The sequence below is a fragment of the Plectropomus leopardus genome, chromosome 22 (assembly GCF_026936395.1).
Source record: "Plectropomus leopardus strain MGB_pleo_1.0 chromosome 22, ASM2693639v1, whole genome shotgun sequence".
Lineage (NCBI taxonomy): Eukaryota > Metazoa > Chordata > Actinopteri > Perciformes > Serranidae > Plectropomus > Plectropomus leopardus.
The window spans coordinates 3,135,827-3,147,270 of record NC_142197.1 but is presented as its reverse complement, the minus strand read 5'-3'; positions in this window follow the sequence as shown (position 1 = coordinate 3,147,270).

Genomic DNA, 11,444 nt, shown 5'->3' with positions numbered 1-11,444 from the left:
GTTTTTTATGAATTTGTGCAGGCTGGACGTGTAGCTGTGTGTGTGATACAAAAATAAAAACCCTTTATTATCACAGAAACACACAGAGAACCAAAGTGTGTTTTTATTTTCAGGCAAGTTAAGCTGTTTCCATCCACATGTGATATCTCCAGAGACCTGCAGCCATTATGTAACACACCTGCATGCCGAGCGCTCGGTCCAACAACACACAACAGTCTGTAGCTGCCACGGCCAATCAGGACTGTAAGTACTCAGCTCAGGATCTATTTATGACCTTTCATCGATCATTACGTGTAAAATCATCTGAAGAGTTACTGAGTAAATGAGTCGTAGCGGGGGGCTGTTGGTCTGGGCGCCGAATGAACATGAGCTCATACTCACAATGTCGGCATTGTCGCTGTCACTGGGAGCTTTTCACTGACGTGGTCGGCTCCATCGCACGGACAAAGTGACTGTTAGATCCTGATGGTTCTCACTCGCTTTTAATCTGAATTATGTGTCGACTCCATCATAACTGCAATAATGTTGACATGACTGGTGCAAAGCTCTGCTTTCTTTTTTGAGTTTACTTTATGATGCCTCATGGACCCCTTCTCTACTGCAGCCACACATTCGTGACCACGGTACACGAAAAGTTCACATATAAATCTCAGTAAGTTTTTTGTTCCAGCCATAGACTGTATAAATGATGGATGCAGCTACTGGTACGTCAACCATAAGCCCCCAGTTTGGCATTTTGATTTTTGCCGTCTTGGTTTTTTGGAGACACAAGTGACCATATTTGAATGGAAATAAATCAAGTGAAAAGTAGAGTATCCTCATGCAATGATCCAAAAAGATATATTTTACGAAAATGCATGTGCAACTGTTTGTATGCTATCTTACGAATAAGTGGACTATGAATTGTGTCGTTATATCGATGAAATGTTAGATATTTAATGGAAAGTTACACAGGTAAGGTTTAGGCAAGGAAAAAGAAACATGGTTGGGCATGATAATCTTACGTACTTCACTCTAAAGTTACACAGGTGAGGTAAATTACAAAGGAAAAGATAAATGGTCTTTGTCAGGTTACGTACTTATCGTAAAGATATGTATGTTAGGTTTAAGAAAAGTACCATAGTCGGTCGTTGGTCATGTAAAGTACTTAACATACATTTATGTATTTAACAGAAAGTTGTCATTTTGGACGACATTCTATACTATGACGTTTTTGGGTGATTTTGGACGTTTTTGGGTGATTTTGGATGACATAATACACTATGATGTTTTTTGGGTCATTTTGGATGATATACTACACTATGATGTTTTTTGGGTCATTTTGGACGATATACTATACTATGATGTTTTTTGGGTCATTTTGACATGTCGGTTAGGCTGGAGTTCACTTGGATTCCCCCAGGACACAAAAACCAGTCTCCTGAGTAAAAGTCATGTGTTTGTTTGATTTATCCTCCACCCCAGCTGGCCTCCTCACGCAGACTTTGCTGCGAATATTCTTTCTTTTGACTCCCGTCAGTGCATCGGTCACATAATCGTAACCTTCAAAGGTCGGACAAAATGAAGAATTGTCCAGCAAACAAAAAGCTGTTTGAGTTTATCTTGCCTTTTAAACAACGTCAACACCATCTTTGAGAAAAATTTACTCCAAGTGGATGCTGAAATTTACAAAAGAAATGTGAATCACCACAAACACAACAAGACAATATAACAGCCATGTTTAGAGTGTAGTTATGATTCACCCTCTGCGGTCACGAGTATTTATAGAAGCCTGTCCTTCAGATATATCACTCTGAGTTCAGTCACTTCAAACCTTTAAATGTTTGGAAACACTGAAAATAAAATCTTCTGACCTTCAGTGGCAGGACTGTGACACACTGAGCAGCTCCAAAAATAGAAACTCTTTCTAACTCGGGCTGTGTTTTGACTTTTGAGGCGTATTTTTGTGCTGCTGTGTGACGGACTGAAGGAGCTCCACAGAGCGGGGGACTCCTGCGTCAGACTCCTCCGAGCTGAGTGAGTCTGGAGCTGCGAAGACACGAAACCACTGAGCTCAGATCAGTCTGACTGCGGTGCTCCTCAGTCTGCCGTGTTATTATAGCATTATCCAATCAGCCTCGTCTGGGCCTCCAGGGATTTACCCCCATTTTTACAGCTTGTTCATCACAAGAGGTCAGCCTGTGAGGCAAGCTTATGGGCTGTAATGTGGACGTTTGGTGGGTTAATGAGATGCTGCGCAGGTTTACGGGAACACGACTTTAATGGCACGTTAGCAAAGTCGATCTCGCCACACCACTAAGACTTCTATGTGTAAATAAATACATGTGGTGAACGTATTGATTTGTCAAACATAAAACAAACCTTATTTTCTACAAATTGCCTCTCTGCCCACATGAGGCCTTTTCACATATTTCTGCCTCCACAGCGGCTGCACGTCACTGCAGCTTCTAAAGGAAACTTATATCAGTGTATTTTTGCCTAGTTATAAATTAAATGAAATGAAAATGGAGTTCCTGTTGTCCAGTGCTGTAGCATTATGACTTAAGGTTTTACAGAACTTACTTTCTAGTTAAGGGGTTTCTTGTAAAACTTCAGGTTTTTGCAAGCAGTTGTTTCATCCCTCCAGGATTTCACGAGATGTTTTGGGGATTGCTGCAACCTGAAATGGTTTACTTCACAGCAGCTGTTGTGAAAAAATGCGATGCATGCATGTTTGTTTGCAATGAAATTTACAAGTGAAAATTGCAGAAATACTTGCAATGCTTCCTCAGATTCAGAGTCTGTTATTATAGGTTTTCATTGTTTCTCTTACTGACAGAGGAGTGCTCACTGACGTTGGTCAAAGGGTGAAAAAGCATACAGAACACTGTTAGTCTGCGTTACTCCTTTCCCACTGCAATGGCTTTCTCCGGCAATACTTGTTGCTCAGCTAGTGCCGCTGTGTTACGAAACTGTTCACTCTTATCATCAGTCCAAGGAAAGGAATCTCTGGTCCAACTCTCTCCTCCACTCGATGAATGTCGGTCCAATATTTTCGCTCTTTAAGCTCTGTGTTTGGTCTCCACCAACTCCTGAGAGAAATGTTCGACACATTCTCATCCCAAGTTTTCACACATTGCCGCTTTTTCAGTGGATTGCAGAAGGTGGCTTTTTGCATCAGTATTTTGCACCGAAAGTACTGACCAAGCAGTGTTTTTTTGACAAGTTTGGAATGAGAGCTGGCTGGTAAAAGCAAAGCGAGCTGCAGATTCAGGCGTTCATTTCTGCAGGTTCATCACCCGCACATACATCCATGTGTCATCTCTAAACTTGTTGAATATAGAGGACAACTTGAGAACAATTTAAGGAATTCCAGAGAGCAAACCCCTATGTTTAACCCACTAATTAGTACTTTGAGTGAACTCTTCACAGCCAGGCTCTGCGCTATCTCCTTTGTATGTTTGCGTTGTATTTATGCACTCTAAGTTCAAATAAAACAGGGCAGAAATGAAATAAATCTCCGGCTTTAAATCCTGTCGTTCCATTAATGAGCGTCACGCTGCGTTCACATCACAACACATGGAAACTCAGAGGCCTGCGGACACGCTGGAACACACGCACTAAATCAACATACGTCTGCTGCACTCTGTTATTAGCTGCAGTATTTTATAGAGCTATTTATAGCAGCGTGAGCAGTCTGATTTGCTTCGTGTGGCGGAAAGTCAACTTGGAAATTGAAGCTAACTGAAGACATTTCAAGTGAAGCCAGGCAGACGTCTCCACTGCTGCACACTTTACATTTTATTGGCTCTCTGCTTCCTGCTGCCTCAGATTCATCTCACAACCTGACTCATGAATATATATCTGTGTTTTCACCTTCCTGCGTCCTCGTTTCTAACTGGAAAAATCAGATTTTGCTGGCGCCGCCGCTCCTCTGCAGCACTTTGCCCGGCGTGTCGACGTGCTGCAGTGGAAGAAATGCGGCTGGAATTACAGATTTGTAGGCAAGCTTAATCTCCACGGACACCTTTGCACATGGAAACTGCTGTAACGCAGCCACGAGAAAAACAGCTCATCACACATGCACTGTAAATATTGCAGGAGTTGGAGGATCTGCAGGATCTCTGCAGGAGCTTTTAAAAGACTTACAGAGGAGATGAGTTGACAAAGTTTCAGAGTGCATTTCTCTGCCAGCAGCAGGACTGAAGCCACGCAGGGTTTCAGTCTCTGGCTAAGACACTAAAACCCCAAGAAAAATTCTGACTTAACACTAAACATTGTGATTTTTTTTAGCTGCAACCAGCAGCTCCATGGATCACACTGTTGGTTGGTTGGTCGGTTGACAAAAATTTCCCCACCCTTTGGCGGCCACAGTTTTTGCTCTATGACGCAAAAGCTTGGCATGGAGGTTAAGTGTGTGTGTGTGTGTGTGTGTGTGTGTGTGTGTGTGTGACATGACCAAACTTTATAGAAAGTCATACTCACAGACAGTTATACACATAAACACATGCCATTTTGCCATGTCTCCTTCAAGTCATTGACAGGCATCATCATACTATTGACAAGTATTGGGGTTGTGTGTGTGTGTGTGTGTGTGTGTGTGTGTGTGTGTGTGTGTGTGTGTGTGTGTGCGATTGTATGAGCTTGCTTTTCAATTGCAAATAAACACTTGATTTATATTTAATTTATTCAGGTGTTAGGTTATTCTTAATTTCAGACCATTCTCATTCTGAAGTCATCAAATACTGCAGTTTTTGCAGTGCCTTCATAGAAAAAAACCTGATGCCAAAAGCCGACATTTGCGTCTGCGTGATACGCTGTTGGATATAGACGGCAGCTGAAAATGCGGCTGGACAGAATAGTGCACTGTGTATTAATTGTACGCCACCCATGGATGTATTAAGAAGATCTGGATACAGCATGGAGCTGGGGTGAATGAAAGTCACTCCGTAGCCCAGGAAGCAAAGAACACTCTTTTTCCGCAGTATCAAAGTACCCAAATCTTCCACATCACCGCGCCCATAAGGCATGTACACCAGACTTACAGTAGCCGAGTGTGCCCGAGCAGAACAGAACCTGTTGCGTCTGCATGTTACGCCTCTGGATGGCATCAGGTTTAAATGCTGCCGGTGATTTGATATAGGGAACATTAAGGTCCCTATAGAGTTGCTGGGGCGGTGGATTGGTCCATCAAACCCTGGAAGCAGAACTCTAACTAATGGCATCCCAAAATGTCAACAACAGACACAGAAGGATACCTAAACATAATATGTAGACGCAGAAATCCACTGCAAAGTGGCAATATGTAACGACTTGGGATGAGAACGATTGAATATTCATCCTTTCATCGTTCTCTGTATGAACTTTTTCTAAATTCTTTGGCTCAAAAATCACACACATTTATACAGAAAAGCCATTTTTCTGCTCATCAGGATGTATTTTCTACATAAACATTTGATTTTATTGAGATATTTGGTTTGTGAGAGACGATTTTTACACATTGCAAGTAAGATTATTGATCTGCAGAGTAAATATTTGGTTGTTGTTAAGTGGACAGAAATAAATTCGAATAAACAGAGTTAGTAAATGGCACAGACTAATATACAGTAACTCTCACTTTCTAATATACTGATGGCAACATGTTGAAACAACTGAATCTTTCTGTCTTCAGAAACAAAACACCAACAGACTGAAAGCATTTATTTTGGTGTCTGATTTGCATAAAGACCCCACACACTGCAGCCAGCATTAATACTGATACTGTTTCATGAAAGACATTTTTTTTGTCATTTGATACTTTATTTAACTTTGTTGTGATTCTGCAGGATGAAGAACTTGTGGTACTTTTTCGTATGTCTGCATGAAATGTAAGTGAATCAAATGATGCCTTCAAAGTGAAACCATAGCGAGGAACATGTGAGGGCTGACAGGGGGGATCAGGACGGTAATATATGCTCACTGAGTCAGGCAGCTCTTTAATGCCAAACACTCACTCGTGACCACTTCTATGAATAAACATGTTTTTATTGTCAAGGAGATGAAGATGAGAGATTGTGTTCAGTTTCTCCTTCTTCAAAAGACTCTGAAGAAGTTTTATTTAAACATCAGTCACGTCAGGATTTACAGGAAGAAGAATCTCTGGGACTTTGGAAAATGGAAAATGTGTCTAATTCTCAGACCGGATAAAAACTCAGTTCAGACCAAAGATTTGCAATGAGACCAAACTTGTTTTACAACTTAACGTGGGTCCTTTCGGACGGTGTGTGCATGTGACACACAAGAAAACAAAATACTCTTGCATTTGTGACTTGTACCTAAAAAGCCGGAAATTATAATGAAAGTACAGAGCGCTGTTGCTATGGCGATTGCATAAGTGTAAACTTGGAGGTTTCAGACTGCTGTAGACGTGTAAAGTTTCAAATAGTCTTTTAGCAAATCTTTACTCTGAACGGGCCCAAGCTTTTGTATTTTTAAATTCTTCTTAGTTAATTGGTAGGACGCGATAACTCAACACGTACTCATCTCAAGTTGTTGCATATTGCTGCTTTGCAGGGGACGTTTGTGTCTACATGTGACGCTCTATCCTGCATCTGTTGCTGACGTTCCAGGATGCGTCAACAAAAGCACGCAGTTAGGTTTAGGCAACATGTGTTTAGGTTTAGGAAAGAAAACATCATTGTTAGGCTCTACATTCGGACGGGAAGCAAACACCGGGTAAAAGTCCGTGGTGAGTTTGACCCATCCACCAGCAGCATATCATACTGCCATGAACGGTGACATGTGACGTCAGTATGTTATGCTGAAATCTTGAACAAAGTGATGGTATTTGACAACTTCAGAATGAGAACAGTTACAACTGTTACAACTAATTAGCCTGAGTGAAATGCTTTCCAATAAAGATTTAAATCCTGCTCATAAAACCTGCATCTCTGTGCACATCAGATAAAAACCATTAAAACTTTTAAACATCAGTATATCTATACCTGTCTTTCTTTTAACTAAAGGTACGTTTTCTGATTAATCCACTGATCAGAGTTCACAATATCGAGTCTGAAGGTTAATTTTGAAGCTTGGAGTCTCATCATTGTTGTTTGTGAAGCTTTTTAAATCATTATATTGTTCCTCTGGACTGGTTTTCATGGCCTCAACCTGCAGAAGCAGCCAATCAGGGACAAGTGGACTCACCTGGTCTCACTTCAGCAGCTCTATATAAGCTTGTGGTCGTCAGTCAGCCTCCCTTTGACTTTCTGAGCTTTCAGTTGGGTTCATCTGGGTTGTTTGCAGCTCATGTGTGGTCCTCTTGACACCTTGAGACAGATTCATGTGGCCGGAAAACATTAAAGCACTTTTTTTAATCTTGCTCAGTTTATTTGGTGGATCTTCAAAAATCCAAACTTTTAATCTCCATGCTCTACCATCTAGAGTCTGGAAGTTAATGAAAGTATCGTGTAGCAGCTTCAAACGAGATTCATTAGAAGAAGACAGTCGTATCTGCATTAATTTGCTGTCTGTATCTTTACATCTCCGCAATAAACGCGACTACTTACGCATGTGGAAACATTTTACAGCAGTTTTTTCGTGTCACGGTGTCTTCATAAAGAGCCTGTAAATGAAAACCATGTTGAGCTCATGGAAGCAGAATGAACATTCACGTTATCTCGTTATCTTCTATCTTTAGCTTCCTCTCTGATATTAACAGCGTCAGACATCAGCCGGACATTTAATCAGCAGTGGTAATTTAATTTGGTTCATTGATGACGAATGTTTTCCAAGAGAAAAGTATAATATTTTCTTGGTAAAGCACCGACGCAGTTTTAACCTTCATTGTTGCATAATAATCACAATAACAAGAGTTCATTTTAATAATTTCTGCTTTATTTTACAGTGGTGTTTAGAATATTTCCACATTAAACTCATGATATTAATGATAAAAAGTTGTGTGTTGTATAAATAAACTACAAACTATAATAAACTATTAAAACATATATGTGTATATGTGTACATATACATGTTTTTCTCTTTTTTTCTAATACTCTTTTTATTAGTTTATATGAATGCCCAAAAACAAAATACACAACCAAATATACATGAAGACCTTTCAATCATTTTAAAAGGCAAAAATTAATGAATAAATCAAGATTAAAAAAGAACGAACAAATAAATAGGTGTGAAAAAGGAAAAATAAGTGAAAGGCAAACAAAAAATAAATCCTGTAAGCAAATTGGTGGGAAACATATAGTTCTAATAGCTTTAAAAACCTTTCAGCTGCAAATAAATTATTTTAATTTTTGTGGATAATTGGCTACAATGCCACTGTTTTGACGACCCAAAATTGCAAAAACCCCATTAAGCTGAAAAATTTCCCAAAGCTCCAAAGTCAAGTTTCTCCGAAAACACACTCTCCCTACAGCTAGTTAAGTTTCCCAGCGGCGTTTGGGTCAGCAAGTCTGGTTGTTTTTGCCAACCATTAAAGGTGTTTTCTAGTAGCATATGAGCCACTGATCCCTGGTGTTTCCACCGTTCCCTTATTGGTATTTTCTATCGACTTTTGTGCCACCAAACGTGGGCGTTTCAAGCCAAAATTTTATGTTTTCTCAACCATATCCAAATGTTTTTTAGTCTCTAAACCTAATGTCAATCACACTGTTGTTGACAAATGTACGCCCGTGATTTTTTGGTGATTGGGTGTTATAACTGCAGAGTGCGCCTATTTTCGGAACAATCGTCAGTCCCAGATGATCAGGTCAGAAATGTTCGGCTTTTGCCTCAAAAACAAATAAATTAGTAAAACTTTGGATCCGAACCAAACAGAGTCCTGTGTGTTCTCTTCAATCTCTGAATTCAATATTCATTTTGGTTTAATTTCAATTTTGATCTCAAACTGAGCTACAGATCTGGTTAGGATTCGATCACTCTGCTCAGCCACACAACCGAACATCATTTGCTTAGTCATTTTATCATAAATTGCTCAATTGCGATATTGCAAGTTATACTTTTTTTGGACAAAATTAAAAGCAGACACTTGGTCTCGTCTTGACTTCATCCTTGAGTGCCTTGAAAATCAGTGAGCTTTCTTGCTGCTTTCTCGATCGTATCTGAGCTTGTTAACTGCATTGGTACCTCTCTGGTTTGGATCATTAGTGAGTCAGTACTGTCTGGCTTATGTTCCAGTAAGATGTACTGGAGTGTGTTTAAGAGCACTGGGAGGAAAGAGGAAGATAATCAGGGTCAATGAGCGGTCAGTCTTATGTTTGGCAGGTTACGTCAATGAAAAGGTCGTCGTTTCCACTGCTGGGAAAAACTAAAAAGACACTAAACTTGTGCGCTCCAGTTACTGAACCAATTTTATTTCCTCAATTGACCTTCGATTTCCTCAGTTACTTTCACTTAATTAATGATTTGTGCAGTCAAAGCTTCGTCCTTTATTTCGGCTCCAGAACCTTAACGATTACTTTAAATAGAATTAATGCGATAATGCAATTTAGAGGGAACAAACTGTACAATTTGAAGGTACGATTTAGCAATTCGAGGGCAAAAATGATAAATTTGTGAGAATTTATTATCACTTGACCTGATTTCACCACTGAGAGAGAATCTGTGGATACTGATTACAAACAGTAACTGACACTTCCTGTATAATGTACCTTTAAAGTTAATGTGACCAAGGTTTTATCAGAAAGCAGAGGCTCAGTTTGCATCATGTGATCAAACAAATTCTTCAGATCTTCAAGAATCAAACAGGTTCCATATTTTCCATTCGAAAAATGAATAATAAACTAAGTCTTAGTTGTCCGAAACCAAAACTACTTGTGTGAAACCTCCTCCAGACTTGCCAAACCTTGCTCTGACCATAAAACTTTGTCTTGATCAGGATCAATCTGAACCATCATCTGGTTTGTGTCTGGAGTGAAAACATATTTTTGGATGGTTCAGACTTTCGGGCAAATTACAGGAAGTTCTTTCTTGTTGAAAAACTGATAAAATCCATGTAGCACAAAAGTTTGACATTTGGTCCCATCACTGCTCCCATGGCCATGGAAAACCTGGAAAAGTAAGGGAATTCATGAAAATCATTAAAAGTTTTGGGAAAAGTCAGGGAATTTTGTTCTGTAATGGTCTGGACCCAGTTTTTCAAAAATAATCTGATCAGATTTTGGCTGTTGGGTTGGATTCAATCTTGGCACAAAGGGTGGTCAAACAAAAAACAACAAAAAAAATAGATTATGAAATTCTGTTCTATTATATAATCCATTATTGTTTATGATATTTCAGTATTTGGTATTCAAAACATTTTAGAAGGACTGGGTTACGTTTGAGCCAAAAAAAAAAGGTCCTCCTTTCTTTTCAGGAAAAAGGTGGATTCAGCAACGAAATGCAATAAAACTTTTGAAATTGGTCAAATATACATCTATTGGTTTATATTTTGCACTTGATTTGTTTAACTTTTACAGTGAAAAGTTGATTAAATAGACATAAGCCTACTGATAAAGTCTTTTAGTAAAGTCAATAAAAAAAAAGGGAACAAAGGGAGAGAATGAAAAATATGTGACGATAAAGAAAGGGCGAGAAAAAAAAGAAAGTTTAGAAATTTTGTTTATAAAAAAATGTGTGGGAACCCTGAATTATGAAGTCAGTTCAGAAAAATTCGAATTTTTCAATATTTTTTCTCTAAATATATTTTTTTTAATGTGAAGTATGGGGATATGCAGCTCAATGACAGCAGGATTTAGCTAGTCATGTAATAATAATAATAAAAATAATAATAATGAAGATTTTAGCACTTATCAAAACAAAGTGCTTAAAATCACAAAAATACACACACGAAAAATTTTAAAACAAAAGAAAAATATAAAGAAAACACAAGAAAAACTTTAAATAGCAATATATATATATATATATATATATATATAAACAACACGAAAGAAAACTTCTAAAACAAAGGTTGAATTTAAAAAGAAAAACAGACGACTTATGTGCAATTTCAGAGGTAGAATATGGAGAAGAGCGAGATTAAAGGAATGCCTTCAATAAAAATAAGTCTTCAAAAATGATTTAAAAGACGACAGCGATGATATTCAGGCAGCTTATTCCTCATGTAGAGTTCATTAGTCCATTTTTTTAATGTGAAATTAATCAAATGAAATGTGAACAACGAACTAAAACCGTTCTTTTGCCTCAGACTTTCAGGTGTAGACGAAGCCCTAAATAAAGCCAGTCAGTGTGATACCTCAATGCTTTGTCCAAGTCTAAAATCACACCTCGATCTTTATCTTTCTCAGGTGTTTTTAGGGTTTTCTTTCAGGAAAAATAGGTGATGCTGTGCAGTAAACGTGGTGCAAATGTCAGATGGAGGCAGCGTGTGGCTCAGTCCTCCTCATACGAAGGAGTCTTTTTGACCCGCCGTTCACAAACCCCAAAAACCACGACCCTCTCGCTAAACATAGCAACCTCAGACCAGATGGCAC